Consider the following 17,281-nt stretch of genomic DNA (forward strand, 5'->3'; position numbering starts at 1 on the left):
TGCAAACCTTTCTCCTTTGCCGGCTGTCAATGTGAGGTTTTGTCAATAGAGGGCGCTAGAGGGGCATTGTGATGTGCTAACCCCAGGAAGGCACTTAGGTTGGGGCAGCAGTCCTTCCTCAGTCACTCAGCTTGAGAGCCAGCGGGCTGGTGCTTGGAAGGGCCTGTAGCACTCACCTCAACTGACCTCAGTGGACCAACTATAGTCACACACTCAGGCCACACTTTCTCCACCCAGTGGCCACTTCTATGCAAACTCTGGCCTGTCCCGACCAGCAGCTGACAGGTATCCCTGTGGTAGGCACACCCTCTTTGAAAAAGTCTGAATTCAGTCTTTTTTTCTTTCTTTTTTTTTTTGGCAGAGGTGGGGGAGTGCCAGGAGCAGGGGAGGGAGAGAGATAGGTTCTAAATCCTCAGTCCCTTCAATATGTCCTCTCTTTCAGCCATGAGGTAGTAGCTGCTTTTTTTTTTTTTTTCCTTGCTACTTCTGGATCTCTTTCAACCTTTTTGGTAGTTACCCACCTTTTACCTGTCAATGATTTTTTTTTTTAAGATTTTTATTTATTTATTTGACAGAAAGAGATCCAGCGAGGGAGGGAACACAAGCAGGGGGAGTGCGAGAGGGAGAAGCAGGCCTCCGGCAGAGCAGGGAGCCCGATGTGGGGCTCAATCCCATAACCTGAGCCAAAGGCAGACGCTTAATGACTGAGCCACCCAGGTGCCCCTCAATGATTCTTTATATTAAATTTTCCCTGTTCACATCATCACTGGTGTGTTGTTTCCTGACAGCATCCTGACTGGTATGGATGCTAACTCTATGGCAAGTAATTTTGATAAGAAATAGAATGTGACATAGTTACAAGCTATCTATCCATAAAGTATTATTAACTACAAAAGTAAGAAGTATTAGCTATCAGTGGAGAAACTGGACAATATCTTAAATGAGCGATTACAGTTAACATCACCAGTAAGGAGCAGATAGACACAGTGTGTCTCCATATCTGAAATCCTAACAATATAGTATCTATATATTATTTCAGCTCCAAATGCAAAACCTGAATCTAATCATGAGGAAACATCAAAGAAACCTAAATTGAGGGATACTCTATAAAAATACCTAGCTTTTAATCTTCAAAAATATCTTTATCATGAAAGACAAAGAGAGGCTGAGAATCGGGGTGCCTGGACGGTTCAGGCGGTTAAGCGCCCAACTCTTAGGCTCAGGTCATGATCGCAGGGTCATGGGATCAAGCCCCGAGTCCCACTCGGCGCTGAGCGGGGAGCCTGCTTAAGCTCTCTCTCTCCCTCTGCCTCTCCCCTCACTCATCCCCCTGACCCACGCAAGTGCTCTTTCTCTCTCTCTTTAAAAAAAAAAGAAAGAAAGAAAGGAGAGAGAGAAAGAAAGAAAGAAAAGAAAAGAAAGAAAGAAAAGCTGAGAATCAATAATAGATGGAAGAATACTGAAAAACAAAGCATAACAATTAATGCAATATGTAATTCTGGAAGGGAGGAATGGCAAAAAATCAGTGACAACTGATAAAATTGGAATATGAATTAGATTAGATAAATGTGTCAATGTTAAATTTCCTGAATTTAACAGCTACTATATAAGAGAATATTCCTCTATTCTCAGGAACTATTCACTGAAGTATTAAGGGGTAAAGGAATGTGATGTCTGCAAATTACTCTCAAAGCATTCTGGAAAACATAACATTAACATGACAAATTATTAAAAATTAATAAATCTGGGTATGGGGCATATGGGATTTTTTGTAGTATTCTTTCAGCCTTCCTATAAATTTGAAATTATTTCAAAAAAGTTTTTTAAAAATTAAAAAAAATTTAAATGTGAAATAACTTTTTCAGACGAACAAAAAGTAAGATTATGTGAAGGGCAGACGAACCATGAGAGACTGGACTCTGAGAAACAAACAGAGTTCTAGAGGGGAGAGGGGTGGGCAGATGAGTTAGCCTGGTGATGGGTATTAAAGAGGGCACATATTGAATGGAGCTGGGTGTTATACGCAAACAATGAATCATGGAACACTACATCAAAAACTAATGATGTAATGTATGATGATTAACATAAAATAATAAAAAAAAGATTATGTGAAGGGAGTTCTTCAGGCAGAAAGAAAGTGATAGAAACATGAAAATGCAAAAAAGAGGGACAAGTCCCTCAAGGAAAAGATAAATATGTGGGTAAATATAAATTTAAAATGAATGAAAAACAATAATAAAGTCTTGTGGAATTAAAAAAATGAAAGACAAAGATCATGACAATAACACAAGAAATGGAGGGGGTAAAAAAAGTCAGAGTTTTCTAAATATTTAGTGTAATTGGAAAAGTGGTAAAACTAATTATTTGCATTAGACTTTGATAAGTCAAGATTTATGTTGTAATCTCTAAAATCATTAAAAGAATAAATAATGCATTACTAACAACCTAAAGTAGTAGAAAATGGACCAAAAAAATGTTTACTAATCCAAAATAATGCTCTTTTGAGAGAGGAAAAAATCAAACAGAAAACAGGTAGGCCAAATAGAAAATAAGTAGAAAGATGGTAAATGTGAACTTAAGCATTTAAGCAATTACTTTAAATGCAAAAGGACTAAATATTTTAATAAAAGGCGTATTTTCAAATTGAGTTTAAAAAAAACCTACATATTGCTTACAAGAAAAGCACCTTAATCACTTTCCAATATTTCAGTGTATTAAATCAATGCACACCTTAAACTTACACAACGTTATGTCAATTATATCTCAATAAAACTGGGGTGGAGGAGAGGAACACATCTTAAGGACACAGGCCCACTAGGAAAAAAGAACGGAAGAAAATATACCATGCAGATACTAACCAAAAAGACATGTAGCTTCATGAAACATTTATCAAAATTGAGCATCTGCTGCATCAGAAATGTAAGATCCAGGGGTGCCTGGGTGGCTCATTCGGTTAAGCATCTGTCTTCAGCTCAGGTCATGATCCCGGGATCCTAGGATCGAGTCCTGTATGGGGCTCCCTGCTCAGCAGGGAGCCTGTTTCTCCCTCTGCCTGCAACTCCCCCTGCTTGTGCTCACGCGCTCTCTCTCTCTGTCAAATAAATAAATAAAATCTTAAAAAAAGAAATGTAAGATCCAAAAATCCAAAGGATGGAAGTCATTTAGAGTATATTCTCTGATTACCATGAAATTGGCTAAAAATCTATTTCAAAATAAATACAATAGGAAGCACTGTTTTTCCCCTCCTGAAAATCCTTTCAGGGTTCCCCATGCCTCATCGCTTTAGACAGATGCACAGAGCCCTTCCTGAAAGATCTGCCCCCTGCAGACTTCTTCAGCCTCAGGACCAACCCTCTCCCCACCTCATCTCCTTCCATACAAGCCTAGTCTCCATACAGGTATGCTCAATTTCCTGTATGTGTCTACCTCTGTCGCACCTTCACACCTTTGCTGAGGTCTTCAGCATGGAGGAGCACCATCTGCCCACCTGCTGCATCCTGCCACCCACACACTCTCTGTTGCACATCCAACTCTTATTCATTCCTACATTAGGTCTCAGCTTTAGTGTCATCCCACCAAGAAGCCTCCATTGACCTACACCACCATCTCCCACTCCCAAACCTCGAATAGATGCTGCCTTTATTTCTCCCAGGCCCCCTGTGCTTACCAGCAAGTTATAGGGTTCTGATATGTGGTTTGAGATCTAGTATCTCAGGAAAACTTTCTCCCTCTCCTGTTAACTTAATTCCCACTAACTGAGTTGGAATACCTGTAATAAAGTATGGATATGTGGGTGAATTTATAACCTCCCTTTCAATAATAATAATAATAGATAATAGACAATATTTAACTAATTTCTTTGTGCCAGGCATTGTTACACTACCTCATCTTCACAACAGCTCACTGAGGTAAGTATAATGACCTCCATTTTACAGAGGGAAAAATAAAGGCACAGAGAGAGAAGTGATTCAATCCAAGTAGCTTGGTTTGTGTGGTGGACCTGGGGTTTGAATGGAGGCAATGTGGCTTCAGAGCCAACCCTTAATTATTAACTTCACTTGCTTCCAGCAAACAGGCTCTAAGTGGGAAGGGTAAAGAATGCATCCCCATCTACACACAAATTTGATCTTGAGATTTGGCAGGAGCTACTGTGGAATCATAGCCTATAAGTTTCAGCCAACCACCTGACAAGACCGGATCAGAATCCTACAAAGGCAAAGGGCTAAAGTGGCAGCCACAAGCTCTCTCTCGTGATAAATCTCCCTCCATCTGCTCCCATCGTATGGGGATGAGGAGCCATGGGATTGGTTAGAAGCAGAGGGAATCCATGGAAGAGGACTTGGGAAAGTATTGCCATTCTGTAACTTAGTAAATCTTTGTAAAAGCCTCTCGAGTCACACTTGATTTCATGGGATGGGGGACATCCCATAGTTTCAAAAAAAAAAAACAAATCTTCTAAGATTCTGTCAGCCCAGCAGTTTCTGTCTTAATAGACAATACCCAAGCCAGCCTCGCGAGAACATGGAGGTGGGTCCTAGTCATCATGGTGACCCCTGTCATCATTGAAGCCTTCTCCCCAAGACAACCATCATTATCCTTTCCTGGATATCTCTCAGCTAGACTTGAAGATCTTTGAGCTCAGGAAATTATGTTATTCATTTCTCTGTTTCTAGCCCTCAGAACATGGCTTGACACAGGGGAACTATGAATAAATATTTATTAAATTAATAAGTGAAAGAAAGAAGGGGGTCTAGGAAGAAGGAAGGAATGGGAGGGGATTGAGGTGTGAAGTGGTGAGGAAAGAACACTAGGAAATAAGGTAACAGGGCCAGAGGGACGTTGGTGGGGAGGTCCAGAGAGGACTCAGGGCTTCTTCTGATCTCCAGCCCCTATACATGCCTGGATCCTGCCCACAGCCCCAAGCCCAGTGACCATCTCACCCCTCAGAGAGTCACAGAAACAAGTCACAGAGAGGCTGTCACTTGAACTTGAGGAAAAGAGATTGACTTAATGGGAACACACCTGGGCAGTTGAGTCCAGTGTCCCTAGTCTCCAGAAAGGCATGAGATTTCTGAGAGGTTGGAGTCTGAACCCCCTGCCATCTCTCCATTGTGCAGCTGTCTGCGCCTGGCCAGGCCAGCTCTGGCTCCTAAAGGCCTTTCCTGCCTGGTCCTGGGGCACAGACAGAGGGAGCTTTGGCTATCCCAGGCTCCCCTCAGTGATCCAAGCTGCTGAGGCTTTATGGACCTGCCTCCTCACCAGGCTGTCCTAGGAGAGCTGAAGAAGGGCCATCCCTCTGCCTCCTGCTGCCTCCATCCCTGTCCCTGGTGAGGGTGCCAAATGGTATTCTCTGATGTTGTTAACAAGAACGCTACAAGGAAGAGGCCTTTGTGGACAGAGTGCACAAACAACACCCACGTTGGGGCAGGGGGGAGGGTAGTGACCTGCCTATTTCCTATTCCAGCCTTCTGGGGGATATGATCAGCCCAGGGGAGAAGGGGTTGGACCTGGTCACCTTGAAGAAATGTTAAGAACTTCATGAAGGCCTCATTCTGATTCGCCTCTTACTTCCCCTGTTCCCCCAACTTGTCGATTAGACCATGTTTGAGTCATACCTCTATTGCTTACTGAACCACTTGGGACAAATCACAATCCTCCCCTCATTCCCCACCAGTCCAATACCTTGGACAAGTGACTCAGCCTCTCTGATGATAATTATAGAGTTGACCGTGAAGCACCTACCCTATACCAGGTCTTGAGCCAATCCTGGCAAACAGTAACTGGAAAGTAAATGGAGCAGCCCCATATTGCATATAAGGAAGCTGAGGTCCCTCGGAGTAAGGAATTTGCCCAAGGGCTCACATCTTCTAAGAATAGAACCGGAACTCAAAGCAGGATCTATCAGGTTCTAGGGCCTGTTCTCTTAAATTTGCTGTTAGCCTGCTTCAGCATTCTCCTCTGTAAAATGATAATAATTTCTTAATATCCCCAACCTTCTACAGTGGCTGGGAGAATTAATGAGATAATGTGTTGAAAGCCCGGGCACAAGTCCTGGCCATGCCTCCATGCCTTGGAGTTCTTGCACCTGCCTTCCGTCTGGGCCTCCATTCCCCAGCTATTCAGAATGAGGAAGTCGGGCTCTGATACCCGCTCCCCCCTCCGCCATCAGCACAGGCCACAGAACCCATGTGAATTTTCAGAAATGTCATAAGATGGTTATTAAACAAAACCATTATTAAAGTTGATCTATGTAAACAGCGATTAAGTAAATTACACTAACACAAATGACAATGGACCTTGAGGCTATTATGCGAAGTGAAATAAATCAGACAAAGACAAATACCGTATGATCTCACTTATTTGTGGAACATAAAAACATCAAACTCAGAAACAAGGATGGTTGCCAGGGCCTGAGGGGTGGGGGAGATGGAGAGGTTGGTCAAGAGATACAAACTTTCAGTTATGAGTAAGTTCATGTGGCTATGGTTAGCACTACCGTATTGCATGCTTGGAAGTTTCTATGAGAGTAGAGCTATAATGTTCTCATGGCAACAAGATGGTAATTACATGAGGTGAGGATGTGTTAACTAACTTTATTGCAGTAAACATTTTGCAATATGTACCGGTATCCAATAATCACATCTGTATATCTTAGACTTACACAGTGTTACATGTCAATTATAGCCCAATAATTTGGGGCAAAAATCAGCTTACAAAATGAAAAAAAAAAAAAAGGTCAAAAAACGCTCAAAACTCTTCATACCTTAATTATTCTACATTTTATTGTTCTCCATGTTCTAGAAGTTGTTTGCACCTACTGGATCTGTATGAAGGAAATACTCTATAATGAGGTAATTCTGTGCATCTCTTCCCACCTCTGGGTGCAGTGACACCATGTTTTTAGCTTGAAATTGGCCATGATGGGTTATTAACACCATAGAAGTCAGCAAACGATACAAATCAGAACCCCTCCCTCCCTTCCAGGAATGATTATTAAACATGTACCAACACACCACTGCTTCTAGTCCTGAGTCCTAAGAATCTAGATACCTCAGGATAATCTAATGCTGGAGGCATCCCACTCTGCTATTGGTGGGACTCAGCAGAGCCCTCGACGAGCAGCCTCATCCAGGAGAGGCACAGCCCAGCAGCTCCAGTCCTTCTCAGCCCGATAGAGGCTCTCAGAAAACCTGGCAGAGCCCTTGGCCCTTCCTCCCCTCTGTCTGGACCTTTGTCAGCCTCCCCAGAAACTTCAGCAGGACCACCCATGGTCGAGGCTTCTGGTGTGGACCGTGTAGCAGCCAGCACTGTCATTTGGCTGTTCGGGAAGCAGAAACACCTGCTAGGCCCCACTGGAAGCAAAGGCCAAAATTACTCCAAGCCTAGTTTGCATGGGCACCACTTCAGCCTCCAGAGACAGGGATGTGACTGATAAGGAAATAGTAAGGAACTTGCCAAAGGTCACATGGCTGGGAAGCAGAGGAGCCCAGGGGCAGAGTCCGCTGCTGCCTCAGATGACTGTGGTCTGAGGCAAGCGCAGTTTCCACTTCTCTAGAACAGGGAAGACTTCCTTCTCACACCGTGTTACGATGCAAATCGAGAGATGGCGCGCGCGCGTGCGTGCGTGCGTGTGTGTGTTGGAGCCCAGGGCTTAGCATAGAAGAAGCACTTAGTAAAGGTCAATCTCATCCCTGTGTCTACTTCCTGATCTCCCCTCGAGTCACACATGGCAGGGAGGGGACACATTCCCTCCTGCGTGATCCCAAGCCTCTCTCCAAACCTCAGCTCTTCCTCAGCCTCAGCTACACTCTCAGGGGACTGCCCTGTGGGAGTCTTCCCCTGTACCCCAACCACATCCCCTCACTTCCTCCAGCCCAGCCCGATGAGCTCAGAGATTCAGGGGAGGAGGGAGTTTGGGCCCAGAACTCAGGATGATGAAAATGCACCTCGTTCAATTCTCTTTCTCAGAACCATGATGCAAATGATAAGCACCCCTTGCTCTGAGCCAAGGCCCTAACTCTCCTCATACTTGTCTTGTACCCTCACTTCAGCTGTGAAGAGGTGTCCACGCAGGTGCCTATCTCCTCACTGGATGGATGAGAAAAACTGAGGCCCAGGCAGGTACAGTGACTTGCCCCAGGTCAGAAGCAATCTAGAATCATGAACAGGACAAAACTCAGGCCACCGTGAGTTTTCAAATGACAGAATTACTTAAAGACTGCCAAGCATGGTCCTACCCTCTGTTTCCCAGAAAATGAAATGTGGCCAGGAAGAGCCGAGGGATTTGGCCAAAACCACAGAGCTAAACAATGGAACAGCCAGCACCGGAACCCTGGTGCCTGCCTCCTGGCCTGGGGCTGTGTCCACAATATCACATGCTTCAGGGCTCCAGTCTAGACTGACGGCTGTACCCGACCTCCAACTGAAATCCTGCTTGCTGTCCCCAGAGCTGGTTGCAGTCGCCAGGGGGGTTGAGGCCAGCCAGGGGTTGGCATGAGAGAGAAGACTGCACTCCAGATGCTTGATTCTGGACCCAGGGGCCCACAGGCCTCAAGGAGCAGAGGGTGGGCTCTTGAGAAGGGGAGGGCCAGGGCGCACAGTGCTAACTACCGGGGCTGTCTAATTGGCCCCAGGCGGAGAATGCCGCTGGGAGGGACCCTGTGGGAATTGGCCCTCATTTGCTAAGACAGGCGCCCCAGAAAGTTTTCTGGGTTTGTGTCTGGGGAAGGAGCTGAAAGGATAGCAGGAGGTGGTGATGATTCTAATTATCAAGATTATCTTACTGGCGCTTTGGGACAGGCTCCCAGCACTTTACAGTTTACAGAGCACTTTTACATGTTTTTGTTTTTGTTTTTTTCAGCAGGTCCTCTCAGTACTCCTGTGAGGAAGGTGTTATGGTCCCCATTTTACAGATGATGACAAAGATGGTGACAGACACTTGCTGAGCATTTGTCATAGGCCAGGTCCTCAGGGAGGCATTGATAGTGGTTTTAGTCACTTTGCTGCTGAGTCAAAAGGGGCATTCAAGGTCAGCAGGCCCAGCTCCCCACTCCTCTTCTATAGCCAGGAAAATTAAGCCCAGAGAAGGAAAGTCATTGGCCTGTATGACTTAGTGGAGGAGACTAGAACCCAGACATCCTGCCTCTCAGCCATGGGCCCATTCCATCGTCCCCAACCTTCCTCCCCTGCTCTGTTCTCTGAGAAATTGAAGAATGAGCTGTCCATCTGACCAGCAATAATAAGTCACTCGCAGGGACCCAACCAGGCATCCCCTCAGCATCTTGACTCCTGGGTGTTTACATCCCCCAAGGCTTTGAATCTCGTGTGAGCCAATGGAAGGCCATGCAGACAAGCTACAGGTATAGTAATGATAATAACAGCAAACACAGTGATACTGATGATGGTAATGATAGTAGTAATAGCCAAACCTTATGAGGTATTGCTTCCTGTGTGCCTGGTCCTCTTCTAAATGCTTTACTTACAATAACTCATTTAATATTCAAAATATCCCTATGAAATAGACGGCGTTATCTTCATCATTTTGCAGATGAGGAAACTGAGTCATGGAGATTTAGTAATATGAACTATGTCCTATAGCCACGACCTGACAGTCTAGGTATTAACAAGTGGTATGATGTTAAAAGTTTAACAACTGACTCTCTAGAAAGAAAGGAAGGAAGAAAATACATCAAGTCTGACTTGCAGCCAGGTCAGCCGTGGTGAGTCAAAGTCCAAGTCGCTAAGCCCGTGCCTATCCTCCGTCCTTGCTACCATGGCCACTTTGTTCATGAACCTATTGAGCAGTGATAGTGGTAGTTGGGGAAAGAGGCTGACCGGTATCCACAGAACAGATCATTCTATCCACTTGATTATTAAAATCCTTCTGCTGAGGGCACCCTTTGGTGAGCATTCACACGGGACACAAATATCATCACATTCTTTGTCAGCTGAAAAAGGACTATCCTCAGACCAGCTCTCACCAGTTTTCTTCCAAGTCCCTGGCCATCTAGCCAACTCACTGGCTACAGTCCATTAGTTAATATAGATTCTTACCTCTGGCCATTTTTCCTTCCAGATGAAATGAACCACCAAGTACCCTGCTTGATGATCTGCCCCCTAGGAGGATTTCTTTCCACCACGGACTTCAGGGATGTCCCAGAAAGGAGCTCGAGCAGCATAGCTGTCCACATTCAGGTGGTGCCTGTGTATCATGCAGACCCATCTGTAAACTGGGCCTGAGTTTTCTCTTCCTCGTCAATTAATCACAGAGCTCCCCCCACCCCGCAATGAGACCACAGGCATTTGGGCCACTTCCTCGTGCAAATTACTTGTACCTTCAGGAATTGCTGGAGTCCAGTTTCACACATTTCACTTCTATTTGATGATGTAGTGTTACTGTACATGCCAATGTTTGACCTGGTAAGTCAGACAAGATCAAGTTCACAGTGGGAATTTAGGTCACATGGTCACTTGGTGGTTCACGGTCAAGTGTTCAGTCTCTACGAGAGCCCGATGGCAAGCCAAAAGCTGTTTCTCAAAAGGAGAGTAGTTATCCTCAGAGGATAGCAAAGCTTTACTCCAAAATCCTCAGGGTCTGTGTCGTGATTCACCTTTCGTGGCCTGTCAAAGGCTCCAAACAACATCTCTCTGCTGCTGCTGACACTTCGAGCACCATCAGATCTGCCGACCCATACGGTTCAAATGGCAGAGCAGCTTGCATCACAGTCTGGACCTGCTTCAGAACCTTATCTTGTCCTGGGCTTCGCCCAAAACTAGAGGCTTTTTAATCTCAATCATCAGTTTAACCCATCCTCAGATTATCTTCTATGCCCTTAGTGCTGCTCCCCCAAGACAGTCATCAAGCAGGGCAGTTTGACCAAATCCCTAGCACTCTGTTTCAAAGAGTGGAGAGAGGGAGAGTTACCCAATTCATTTTATGAATCGAATTTACCCTTGACACCAAAACTAAACAAGGGCAACATAAGAAGAGAAACTCATTGACTAACCCCAAAAATGAATATAAGTGCAAAAATCACAAACAGAGAAGTCGTTTTTTAATAAATTTTTTATTATGTTATGTTAGTCACCATACAGTACATCATTAGTTTTTGATGTAGTGTTCCATGATTTATTGTTTGCGTATAACACCCAGTGCTCCATGCAATACATGCCCTCCTTAATACCCATCACCGGGCTAACCCATCCCCCCAACTCCTTCCCCTCTAAAACCCTCAGTTTGTTTCCCGTAGTCCATAGTCTCTCATGGTTCATCTCTCCCTCTGATTCCCCCCCTTCATTTTTCCCTTCCTTCTCCTAATGTCCTCCATGCTATTCCTTATGTTCCACAAGTAAGTGAAACCATATGATAATTGTCTTTCTCTGCTTGACTTATTTCACTTAGCATAATCTCCTCCAGTTCCATCCATGTCGATGCAAATGGTGGGTATTCATCCTTTCTGATGGCTGAGTGATATTCCATTGTATATATGGACCACATCTTCTTTATCCATTCATCTGTTGAAGGGCTTCTTGGCTCCTTCCACAGTTTGGCTATTGTGGACATTGCTGCTATGAACATTGGGGTGCATGTGGCCCTTCTTTTCACTACATCTGTATCTTTGGGGTAAATACCCAGTAGTGCAATTGCTGGGTCATAGGGTAGCTCTATTTTTAACTTTTTGAGGAACCTCCACACTGTTTTCCAAAGAGGCTGTACCAACTTGCATTCCCACCAACAGCGTAAGAGGATTCCCCTTTCTCCACAACCTCTCCAACATTTGTTGTTTCTTGACAAATAGAGAAGTCTAAACTCCCTCCTCCTCAATTCTAAAAACAACAACAAAACTCTGAAAACCGGGGGCGCCTGGGTGGCTCAGTCGTTAAGCGTCTGCCTTTGGCTCAGGTCATGATCCCAGGGTCCTAGGATCGAGCCCTGCATCGGGCTTCCTGCTCCGTGGGAAGCCTGTTTCTCCCTCTCCCACTCCCCCTGCTTGTGTTCCCTCTTTCGCTGTGTCTCTCTCTGTCAAATAAATAAATAAAATCTTTAAAAACAAAAACAAAAACAAAAACTGTGAAAACCAGTTTCTTTCATAACTTATTTAGAGGCAAAACCTGGAAAAGACCGATCTGACCTAACCTGGTTTGAACATTTATACATTTTGGCGCCAAAATATTTAATTACAAGGTGCTGCCCCACCCCCAGCTGTGTTCTGTAAGTTATGATTTGGAGGAGCCTGAGGAGACAGGACAACTAAAAGTGTGTGGTATCCTGGATGATCTTGGAAAAGAGAAAGGACATTTGGTGGGGGTAGGGGGTTAAAGAATAAGGAAATCTAAATAAAGTATAGACTTCAGTTAATAGCTATATATTGGTATTGGTTCATTAATCGCAACAAACGCACCATAATAACATAAGATGCTGACAACAGGGGAAACACATTGTGGGGTGTATGAGAAATCTTTATACTATCTTTGCAATGAAGTTTATTCAAAACAAAACAAAAACAAAAGCAAACCAAAAAAAAGCTCTTCTGACTCCACTTCATCCTGCAACTACCTATCTATTTTTCTGCTGTCCTTTACAGCAAATTTCCTCAAAAAAAAAAAAAAAAAAAAAAGGCGATATACTCACTGTCCCAAATTCCTCCTCTCTTCCTCTTTTGAATCCACTGTAATCAAGCTCCCGTTTTTAAACCAATTCTCAGTCGTCACTCTCATTGACAGCGTTTATACAACTGATCGCTCCTTCCTTGAAACACTTCCTTCATGTGGATTCCAGGACAGCCCACTTCCTGTATCCCTCCTACCTCTCCAGTGCCCCTTCTCAATCTCTTTTGCAGAGTCTACCTCTTAAAGGTGGTGTGCACCTAGGCTCAGTCATGGAACCTGTTCTCCCCTCTCTCTGCTGAACTCCTTTGCTGTCTGCAAACATGTGCTACCCTTCAGGAAAAGAAAGAACGACTCCAAGGGCAGAGGCAGAGGGGAAAGCAGAAGCGGGAGGGCAGAGCGTCAAGCCATAGAGGTTCTTCTTCAGCCTTGAAACCTAATAGGATTTGCCCTCCTGGATCTCACACTTGCTTGGTACCTGTGACACATTTATTTCTTCCACATTCTACTTCTTTTAAAGGGATGCTTACTCTATGTCTGTCCATGATTTTATCTTGAAAGCATATAACTTGTTTTTCAGGTTCCAGTGTCCACGGATGGAAAGGAATTTTGTCCCAGGATGGATCATACCCAGAGTCTTCCCCATACCTGATCTGGATGATTTAGAAAATCATTTGAGCTGACAATATTTAGATGAGATCTTGGATTAAGATGATACTGTCATGTATCGAAACTGTGGGGGATTTGGGGCTAAATATGTTTGGCATGTGAGACAGACATGAATTTGGGGCTGCCAAAAGGTAGACTGCACTGGGCTGAAAAGTGGCTCCCCAAAAGATATGTTCAAGTCTTAACTTCTGGAACCTGTGAATGTGACCTTATTCGGGAAAACAGTCTGTTCAGGTGCAATTAAGTTAAAGATTTTGAGATGAGATCATCCTGGTTTAGGGTGGGACCTAAATCCAATGGTGTCCTTATAAGAGAAGGCAAAGGGAGATTTGAGACACTCAGACACAAAAGAGGAAGACCATGTGAAGGCAGAGATTGGAGGTAGGCAGCCCCAAATATAAGAACACCTGGAGTCACCAAAAGCTGGGGGAGGCAAGAAAGAATCCTTCCCTAGAGCACAAAGGGAAGAACCCAAAAAGCATGGCCCAGGCAACAATTGTGATTGAGGACTTCTAGCCTCTACAACTGTGAGAGAGTAAGTTTCTCTGGCACTAATCTGTTATGGCAGCCCTAGGGAACTGCTAGAAAAGCCAAAATAAGTGAAAATAAGTGCTCAAATACTTGTAAACAAATGTACATAACAGCACTATCCACAATAGTCAAATGGCAGAAACAACCTAAATGTCCATCAAACGATGAACGGATCAATGAAATATAGTATATATACACAACAGAATATTGTTCAGCTATAAAAAGGAATGAAGTAAAGATACATGCTACATGTGGATTAACCTCCAAAACATTATGTTAAGTAAAAGAAGACAAACACAACAAGTCACATATAGTATGATTCCATTTATATGAAATATCCAGAATCGATAAATCCTTAGACAAAGAAAGAAAATTGCTGGCGATCAGGAAATGCAGGGAGGGAGGAATGAGGAGTGGCTGCTTAATGGGTACAAGGTTGTCCTTTGGGGTGATGGAAATGTTTGGGACTGGATACAAGTGGCACTTGTACAATATTGTGAATGTGTGATGAATACATAGTGAATGTGCCACTGAAATGTACATGCTAAAATAATTTCATGTTCCATGAACTTCACCTCAATAAGAAGCTGTTCTTTAAAAACAAAAGTACAAAAATCATACTCTGAAAACTGCAAAACGTTGTTGAAGTAAGTAAAGACTATCTAAATAAATGGAAAAACACCCTGCATTTATGGATCAGAAGACAATATTGTTAAAATGGCAATACTTTTCAAATTGATCTACAGGTTCAGTGAAATCCCTACCAGAATCTCAGCTGACTTCTTTGTAGAAATTGACAAAATTCATATGGAAATTCAAGGGACTTGGAATAATGAAAACAATTTTGAAAAAGAAAAACAAGGTAGGAAGACACACTTCCCAGTTTAAAAACTTACTATAAAATGTTCATCAAGACAGTATGAAAGTCCAGAGGTAAAACCACGAGTCCATGCTCAACTGCTTTTTGACAACAATGTCAAAATCTCTCAGTGGGGGAAAGACTAGTCTTTGGTGCTGGGACAACTGGATACTCTCATGCAAAAGAATGAAGTTGGACCCAAACCTCACCCCATATACAAAACTAACTCAAAATGGACCAATGACCAAAATATAAGAGTTTAAAATTAAAAGCCATTAAGAGGGGTGCCTAAGTGGCTCAGCTGGTTAAGCATCTGCCTTCAGCTCAGGTCATGATCCCAGTCCTGGGATCGAGCCCCGCATCGGGTTCCCTGCCCAGCAGGAGTCTGCTTCTCCCTCTCCCTCTGCCCCCGCTCCTGTACTCTCTCAGAGTCCTGGGATCAAGGCCCATGTTGGGCTCTGCGCTCAGTGGGGAGTCTGCTTGTCCCTCTCCCCCCGCTCGTGCTTGCATTCTCTCTCTCAAATAAATAAATACTTTTTTAAAAAAATGTAAAAATTAAAAAATAAAAACCCATTAGGAGAAAACATAGGGGTAAATATTCATAACCTTGGATTTGACAATAGGATTTTAGATATGATACTCAAAGCACAAGCAATAAAAGGAAAAATAGATAATGTGAGCCTCATCAAAATTTTAAAATTCCATGCTTCAAAAACCATCATCAAGAAAGTGAAAACCTGGGCACCTGCGTGGCTCAGTTTGTTAAACAACTGCCTTCGGCTCAGGTCATGATCCTGGAGTCCCGGGATCGAGTCCCACATCAGGGTCCCTGCTCAGTAGGGAGTCTGCTTCTCCCTCTGACCCTCCCCCCTCTCATGCTCTCTCTCTCAAATAAATAAATAAATAATCTTTAAAAAAAAAAAAAAAGAAAGAAAGTGAAAACCTGGGGCACCTGGGTGGCTCAGTTGGGTCAGCATCTGCCTTCCCCTCAGGTCACGATCCCAGAGTCCTGGGATTGAGGCCCATGTTGGGCTCTGTGCTCGGTGGGGAGTCTGCTTGTCCCTCTCCCCCCGCTCGTGCTTTCGCTCTCTCTCTCTCTCTCTCTCTCTCTCAAATAAATAAATAAAATCTTAAAAAAAAAAAAAAGCAAGTGAAAACCTATAGAATGGGAGAAAATATTTACTAATGTATGTGCATATATCTGGCAAGAGATTTGTATCTGCAGTGTATAAAGAATTCTTACAACCCAATAATAAAGAGACAAATAACCAAATGTAAAAATAAGCAAAGGATCTGAATACACATTTCTCCAAAGAAGATATATGAATGTTCATTATGCACATGAAAAGATGTTTAACATCATTAGTCATAAGGGAAATACAAATAAAAAAACACAATGAGATACCACTTCACACCCACTGGGATGGCTATAATCAAAAACAGATAGTAACAAGTATTGTCAAAGACGGGGAGAACCTGGAGCTCTCATTTGTTGCTAGTGGGAAAATAAAATGGTGCAGCCTCTTTGTAAACCAGTCTGGCAATTCCTCAAAAGGTTAAACATAGAGTTAACACGCAACCCAGTAATTCCATTCCAAAATATATACTTAAGAGAAATGAAACTCTATGTCCACATAAAATCTTACAAAAGAATGTTTAGAGCAGCATTGTTTATAGTAGCCAAAAAGTGGGAAAAACCCAAGTGGCTATTAAGTGATAAATGGATCAACAAATATGGTATAAATGAAATATTATTCAGTCATAAATGGAATATTATTTGGTCATAAAAAGGAATGAAGTACTGATGCATGTTACAACATGGGTAAATCTTGAATACATTATACAAGCAAAAGGAGCCAGTCACAAAATACTATATATTGTATGATGCCATTCATAGGAAATGTCCAGAACAGGCAAATCCATAGAGACAGAAAGCAGAATAGTAGTTGCCTAGGGCTGGGAGGACAAGCAGAATGGGCAGTGATCGTTAACAGGTACCGTATTTCTTTTTGGGATAATGAAAATGTTTTAAAATTGATCCTGGTGGGGGAACCGCTTCTCCTTCTCCCTCTGCCTGCCACTCTGCTTACTTGTGCTCTCTCTCTCTATCTCTCTGTCTAATAAATAAATAAAATCTTTTTAAAAAATTGATCATGGTGATAGTAGCACAACTCTGTAAAGACACTAAAAACCATTGAATTACTCACTTTCAATGGAAGAAATGTAAGGTCTGTGAATTATATCTCAATAAAGCTATTACAAAAAAATAAAGGGAAGTAGAGAGAAAGAGTCCTTGCTCTGTGCCTAAAACCCAGCTATCCACACTGTAACCCCCGTGTGTTATTTTCTTTGGTTCTTCCGGCCACCTTGTGGTGGAGAAATTACCTCCCTTTGAAAGATATTATGATTGTGTGTGATCTGGTATCAAATCAGACCTTATCTCCAAAGAGAAAAAGGAAGTCAGTTTAGATGCCTATAGAGTGCAAAGTGCTATGCCAAGCTCGTCACATACATCATCTCATTTAATCCTGAGGCACCCTATAAAGAAAGTGTTATAGCATCATTTTATAGGTAAAGAAATCCAGGCTCAGAGAGGTATAAGCCTTATGCCCTAAG

This window comes from Phoca vitulina, unplaced genomic scaffold (assembly GCF_004348235.1).
Source record: "Phoca vitulina isolate PV1807 unplaced genomic scaffold, GSC_HSeal_1.0 scaffold2, whole genome shotgun sequence".
NCBI lineage: Eukaryota > Metazoa > Chordata > Mammalia > Carnivora > Phocidae > Phoca > Phoca vitulina.